Raw genomic sequence first — 6,613 nt, 5'->3', positions numbered from 1 at the left:
CAATAAAGGTAAGCGAACAAAATAAAATGATTAAGAAACAGAAGGCATGACTTATTGACCTTTGAAGAGGAAGATTTCCCAAAAGAGCTCTTTTTCTACTATGAAACAGCCTGCTAGTCCCACCTCCCAGCTAATGACCCACTCGGGTACTCCAGAAAAAAGGTTTTTTTTAAATTGAATTTTTTTTAAAAAAGCTTTTACAAATATTTACCTTCCCTCCCCCACCCTCCCCCCTGAGCCCAACCCCCCCAAACCTCCCCCCCCCCGACTTCCCAGAACAAATACAGGGTATAAATCTTTAACAAGCATATTCTAAAATAAACTTAAAGAAAGTTAGTATCATCTTTCATTTGAGCTTTAACTTCTCTTTTGTTAGGCTAATTCTAAACAGATTATATCATTCCTCGCTTTTTCAGTCATAAACTATCTGGAATTTCTTAGTCCCGTATTTATTTTGTATATAGTCAATCCATTTTTTCCAGTCTCGTTTATATTTCTCATCTGAGTGATCCTTAAGATACAATCAGTAGTTATACCTAACAGGAATAACTGAGGGAAAAAAGGTTTTTAAATGTTTGCAATTTTTGAAAAGTTTATTAAAAATGTTTAAATTCTTTCAAATGCACTTTTAAAATAAAAGTGTTGTTTTCTTTTTAGATTTTTTTTGCATTTTTTAACATTTTTAACATTCAACGGTTCCATCATGGGGGAAGCCGTATATGCATGGAATCTGGAAAGCACTTTAATCAGAAGACTGACCTTAATGGATCCACCCAGGGGGTCCTACCAATGCTTCCATTCCCCACCCTCCAGTCAGAGCTGAAGAAGCTTCTTGGATGAGAAGTGAAATGTCTTCAAAAAACAAACAAACAAGAAAGTCCAGTTGCCTCAATGCCCAAAACCATTTTTGTGTCAACCAGGACCTGGGTGACTGAGAATCTCCATAGACATACAAATATAAGCCCCATCAATGCAGTGTGTGGAAAGAGCTTTCCCCAAAAATACGTAGTCAACTACTCCATACTGGCATGAAGCAATATCCACGCATGAAATGTGGAAGGAACCTCAGGTGATGGACTCCGCTTTCTTCCCATCGATGGATTCATTCAGCAGAGGGACCCTATAAATGCATGGAATGTAGAAAGAGGTTCTGTCAGCCCTGTAGTCTTCATTCCCATTAAAAAACACCCCCACAGAAGAGAAACCAAATCAGGGCACAGGGTGTGGAAACATCTTCACTCTGAGCATTTTCCTTGCAGACCATAAAAGAACACACACAGCTGAGGCTATGCCCTCTCTTTACTCCTCGTTCCCATCTCTTCACCCCTTCTTTCAAGGGGTGCCCATTCCTCACATGCTGTTACAGGTAGTGCTAGTGGTGCTGGATAAGGAGAGAGAAAACCCAGATTCTAATCTTGCTTCAGCCACGGAACCCACGTGGGGGCTGTTCTCTGAGCTTGGTGGTTTTCTTGCAGACCTTTCATTACCAAACTGGGTAACATCAACAGTACTGAAGAGAAACCATGCCTTGTTTTCCCCAGTGCAAGTCCTGAAGAGCAGTACAAGACTCTATATTCAGAATCAGGCTATCTGTGAGGTGAGTTCATGGATGGGGGTGGGGAGAATGCTAGGACATTTTGTTGCTGCACTGAGCATTTCACTTTCCTCCCCTTTTCATGAATGATATGTGGACTCACAGTCCTGCATGGCCTACTTACCACTGGAGGCATTTCAGAATCCTGGCTGCTGGCTGTAAGAGAGAGGTGAGAAAAAGCAGGATTCAGGATGATGTGGAGTGTCCTCTTTTGCCAAACAATATAAGGCAGGGGTGTCAAACTGGATTTCATTGAGGGCTGCATCAGGGGACCTCAGGGAAGGGGAGGGGATGAGGCCAGGGTGGGGGTGGCCAGCTGGGGGTATCGTCCTACAGGCCTCTGCCAACAAAAACGGAGCTCACAGTCCTCCTGGGCTCCATTTTTCCTGGCAGAGGCACCGCAGGCTGTTTCTTGGCTGTTTCTAAGCAGGCGAGATCTAAGCACCCTAAGGGCCGGATTCGACCCACAGGCCTTGAGTGTGACACTAGTGATCTAAGGGATCACACCAGGGGTGACATCCAGCAAGTTCTGACAGGTTCTGGAGAGCCGGTAGTGGAAATTTTGAGTAGTTCAGAGAATCGGCAAATGCCACCTCTGACTAGCCCCAGAGTGGGGAGGGAATGGGAGCCATGCCCACCAAGCCATGCCCACCAAGCCATACCATGCCCAAAAGCTATGCCACGCCCAACAAGCCATGTCCACAGAACTGGTAGGGGAAAAAATTGAATTTCACCACACAAGAAATGCAAAGTTCTGGGCATCTCCCACATGTATTCCCACTTTTAGAAAAATATCAAAAGAGTTTCCTTTTGCCACCTCATATTAACCATCATCTAAAAAAAGAGTTTTTCTAAATATGTTCCTCAAGAACTGAATGGATATAACTTTTTTTTACAAAATGCACTTAAATGCTGTTTTGTTCACTTTGGTCCCATCTTCTGTAGAGTCATTCTGCCCCGGCACTCCTTCCTTCCCGCTTCCCAAAACAAGACCTTAGAGAAGGCTGATTGTTAAGCACAGCTGGCACTTAGTTTCATTTATTGCAGCTTTTCTATCTCTGTCAAGAGCTTTGCCTCTTGATCCGGGCTGGGGAAAAAATCAATTAATGAAACTGTTGATCAATGGGGACCAACTTTTGCCACCATCTGTATATTTCTCAGCTTATTTTTTTTTACTGTGATTTATTGTGAAGCGCCCAGAGAGGTTTGGCTGTTGGGCAGCTTAGAAATTCTCATGAATAAATCCATAGCTACACGAATATGTACAAACCTCCTTCTATACAGCCATGCAGTGTAAGGTCAGTGCGAGTTCAGAGTTCTTTCATCGAGAGTTTCCAATCTTCTAAACAGAAGCCATGGTCTTGGCAGTCCTTGTGGTTGCACTTGATCTTGGGAGTTATTAGAGTCACTGGGCGATCTGCAAAAAAGACAACTCTGCATTCAGTCCCACAAGCCCTGGTCCTCTCACACTTGGACCACTGCAATGCACTCTACATTTGAAGACTGTCCATAAGGTTCAGCTGGTACAGAACACAGGCAGCTCTTGGGCCCCTAAGCAGAGGTGGGTTCCTACCGGTTCAGTCCGGTTCTGCTGAATAGGAAGTAAAAATCTGGCATACCTTTCCCAACTGGTAGTAATGGCAGCCTAGTCACACCCCTGAACCGGTTCCCCAGTCACCACTCACTTGGCCCACCCCGCCCAGTCTCTGCTCTGCAGGTTGGCTGCTCAAGCGCTGCACCCCTGATCTGTCTGCCAGGTAAGCCAGTGAGTCGTGGCTTAACTAGCTGCCCCTGCCACCTTCCCCGCAGCCCTGCCATGTTCCCCTGCCTTCCATGCGGCCTTCCCGACATTTCCGTTACCAGCTTGCAATGGCAAGCAAGCAGAATGTTGCATGGAAGGCAGGGAAACATGGCAGGACTGCTGGGAAGGGAGCAAGCAGCCTACTTCCTTCCCCGTGGCCCTGCCATGCTTCCCTGACTTCCATGTGGCCTCACCGGCGGTCCCCCATGCCCGCCTGTCTTCTGAGGTTGGTGTCCAGCCCGCCTTGGCCAGTGGGTGGGCAAGCGGCCCTTGGTGGAAACACAGATGCCATGCTGGGGCTGAGAGGGGTGGTGGCAGTGATGCTGCGGAAGGGCATCCAGGGCTGCTGCACATGCACCCGCTTCGTTTCTTCAAAGACAGAGCCCCCCTGCTGCAGGGCAATCCAAAGAGGGGAGGGGATGCTGCAGAAAAGGCTGCCTTCCACCCGGGCTGTGTGCCCCTCGTCCGGCTCTGTGGGGCTTCAGGCTCCAAAGCAGCCCACTGGCTTCCCACCCAACCACCTGCCTGCTCCTTGGCCATGCCGCTGCTTACTTCCAGTGAAGAAGCGAAGCCCGGAGCCCCACAGAGCCGGAACGAGAGGCATGTGGGCCCTGGGGGAACGCAGCCTTTCTGCAGCATCTCCATCCCCTCTTTGAATCACCTGCAGTGGGGGGGCTCTGCCTTTGCAGAAATGGGACTGGCACATGTGCAGCAGCTCCTGGATGTCCGCTTGCCCTCCCAGAGGACTTTCTTCCTTCTCCCTCTGCCAAAAGAAAGAACATCCCGCCATCCGGCTGGTCCTGCAGAGCAGAGTTCTGGGATGCTGGGATATTCTTTCTTTCAGCAGCAGGACAAGGAAGAAAGTTCTCCAGGAGGTCAGTGGGTGGACATGTGCAGCCGGCCTGGGACATTTGCCTGGTGCCTGCCCTCCTACAGCCCTTTCTTCCTCCTCCCATTGCCGAAAGAAAGAATACTCTGCTGTCCCAGAACTGCACTGGAATGGGGAGTTCTCCTGCATGGATGTGGCTGGTGGCAGCAGCGCCGACACCAGCAACAGAGCGCTCCCTGCCTTCAGAGGCCCATTTACCTAGCCGAATCAACTGCCTCAGCACCAACAGACAGTGGGATCATCTTTCTTTCGGCGGCAGAAGAAGGAAGACAGTGCTCCAGGAGGGCAGGTGGTGCAGCCGTCCCAGGACATCTGCCTGTCGCCTCTCTCAAAGAGAACAAAGCAGGTGCCACCCCTCCCCTAAGGTGGCCCATGTTACACTGCAGTTTCGTGAACTGCACTGGTTTTCAATTTGCTTCTGAGTCCAATCCAAGGTGCTGGTTATCACCTTTAAAGGGACACTTTTCTGCCTCCTTCTCCATCCGGCTCAGTTTTATTTTAACTGCATTTTTAAATTTAAGGCTTTTATTTATTATTTTACTGGGGGTTTTGCTGCATTTTATTTAATATCTATAAGCTCCGTAGAGTAGCCTTTCATGAGATTTGTGGCATACAAGTTTGATAAATGTCCCAAAGGTCCTTTTTCAAGGGTGGTGTTTCTTCAAGGATGATTTGCTTCTCATCCAAGAAGCTTCTTCTGTTCAGAAGAACTCTCTAAAAGAATGCAAATGTCCAGCTCTCGGCAAGACATATAAATACAGGCAATTCCATTCTCCACCATCCAGTCAAAGCTAAAGAAGCTTCTTGGATGAGAAGCACAGTGTGTCAGGTCCCCAATGGGATCAAAGAGTGAAAATGAGCTGAACACTTTGCAGAGACTTTTCAGATTCCACTTGGCTTCTCTGTAATTACTGTCTCTCAGTAAAAGTTTCCTTATGAACTACCACCATTTCAAGGCTTTCCTGAGAAGATAGATGAGGCAGGAATGAAACCCAGGAGAGTGCCTTTCGCTCTCCAAACCAAAATTGACTTAGAATTGGACAAATTAATTGGCCAGGGATCCTAGAGCCGGTAGATCATGCTGGATTGGAGACCCCTATAGTGACTCCAGTCAAGCCGGACGGTCACTTCGCACCTGTGCGGACTATATGTGTACAATAAACAAAGTGTTGCAATAGAGCGCTTACCCTGTATCCATTGTACAGCATTTACTGCATTCATTGGGGCCCCGCAAAGTTTTTGTAAAACTAGACATGGTGCAGGGATACCTAGTTGCCTGTAGATGGCGCCACAGCGGAGGCCCAAACTATTGTGACGCATAGGGGTGCCTTTAAATGCAACCACCTACAATTCAGTGTTAGTATTGCCCCTGTAGTGTTCCAAAGTGTCATGGAATGACTTTTTCAGGGGATACCAAGAGTTGTCCCCTATTTTGACGACATATTGATATCCGCCGCAAATAAGAAACAAGTAATTAAAAGACTTAGAACTGTTTTGACCAGAATCAGTGAAAACGGCCTCCGTTTAAAAAAAGGAAAAGTGCCAAATTAACATGTCCTGGTTGAGTTCCTAGGGTACCTCATTGACGGCTCAGGGATTCACCACACAAACAAAAAATTTAAAGCCATTCAGGAGGCTCCCCCACCACGAAACCAGACTGAGCTCCAAGCGTTCCTCAGACTGCTTAATTTCTACAATGTTTTCCTAAAGCAGAAAACCACGGTTGCTGAACCATTGCATTGGCTCCTGGGGAAGAAGGCTACATGGAAATGGGGAAAAGTCAAGGATGCCACATTTGCTGTGGTCAAGAAACTCCTCTCAGCGGACACGTTCCTGGTTCAGTACAACCAGACCTTGCCACTTGTACTGACTTGTGATGCCTCACCCTTCAGCGTTGGAGCCGTCCTCAGCCATTGGATGCCCAACGTAACCGAGGCACCCATCGCCTATTATTCCAGGACTCTTTCATTGGCCGAGAGGAACTACACTCAACTGGCCCGGGAGGCTCTGGCTGCTGTCGCTGGAGTCCAGCGTTTTCATGAATACTTATACAGCCGTGACTTTGAAATTGTCAAAGTGGCCCAAGAGACCTATAAAAGGACTGCAGGCAGGCAGGGTCTTTGCTAGTTATCTGAGTCACTAATAAAGAGCTGTTGTTACTGAAGCCTCAGTCTGCCTCATCCGTTCCCACGATCTAACACTGAGACTGGGGGGAGGTGACGAAATTTTACTTTTAATTGGGAAGGGGGAAACCGGCATCAACTTAGAGCCGGTTTTCCATCAGGAATATGCCAATTTGATATGTCATAATAAAAATATTGTTTGAGGA

The 6,613-nt window shown here is 47.5% G+C and overlaps 1 long non-coding RNA gene across 1 annotated transcript; it reads right to left on the bottom strand.

Moving 5' to 3' along the window:
* Positions 1 to 301: 301 nt before the first annotated feature.
* Positions 302 to 3,187, bottom strand: LOC148047187 (uncharacterized). Its single transcript, XR_015696108.1, has 3 exons — positions 2,865 to 3,187; positions 1,719 to 1,750; positions 302 to 1,120 (listed from the first exon to the last, which is right to left on the bottom strand). It is a non-coding gene; the product is annotated as an uncharacterized LOC148047187 (long non-coding RNA).
* Positions 3,188 to 6,613: the final 3,426 nt, after the last annotated feature.

The sequence above is a fragment of the Thamnophis sirtalis genome, unplaced genomic scaffold, assembly GCF_051295495.1.
Source record: "Thamnophis sirtalis isolate CommonGarterSnake01/CBP01778 unplaced genomic scaffold, rThaSir2_p1.2 scaffold_3, whole genome shotgun sequence".
Classification (NCBI taxonomy): domain Eukaryota; kingdom Metazoa; phylum Chordata; class Lepidosauria; order Squamata; family Natricidae; genus Thamnophis; species Thamnophis sirtalis.
Note: the sequence above shows the minus strand (reverse complement) of the source record. Positions and strands in the feature narration are given on the sequence as shown.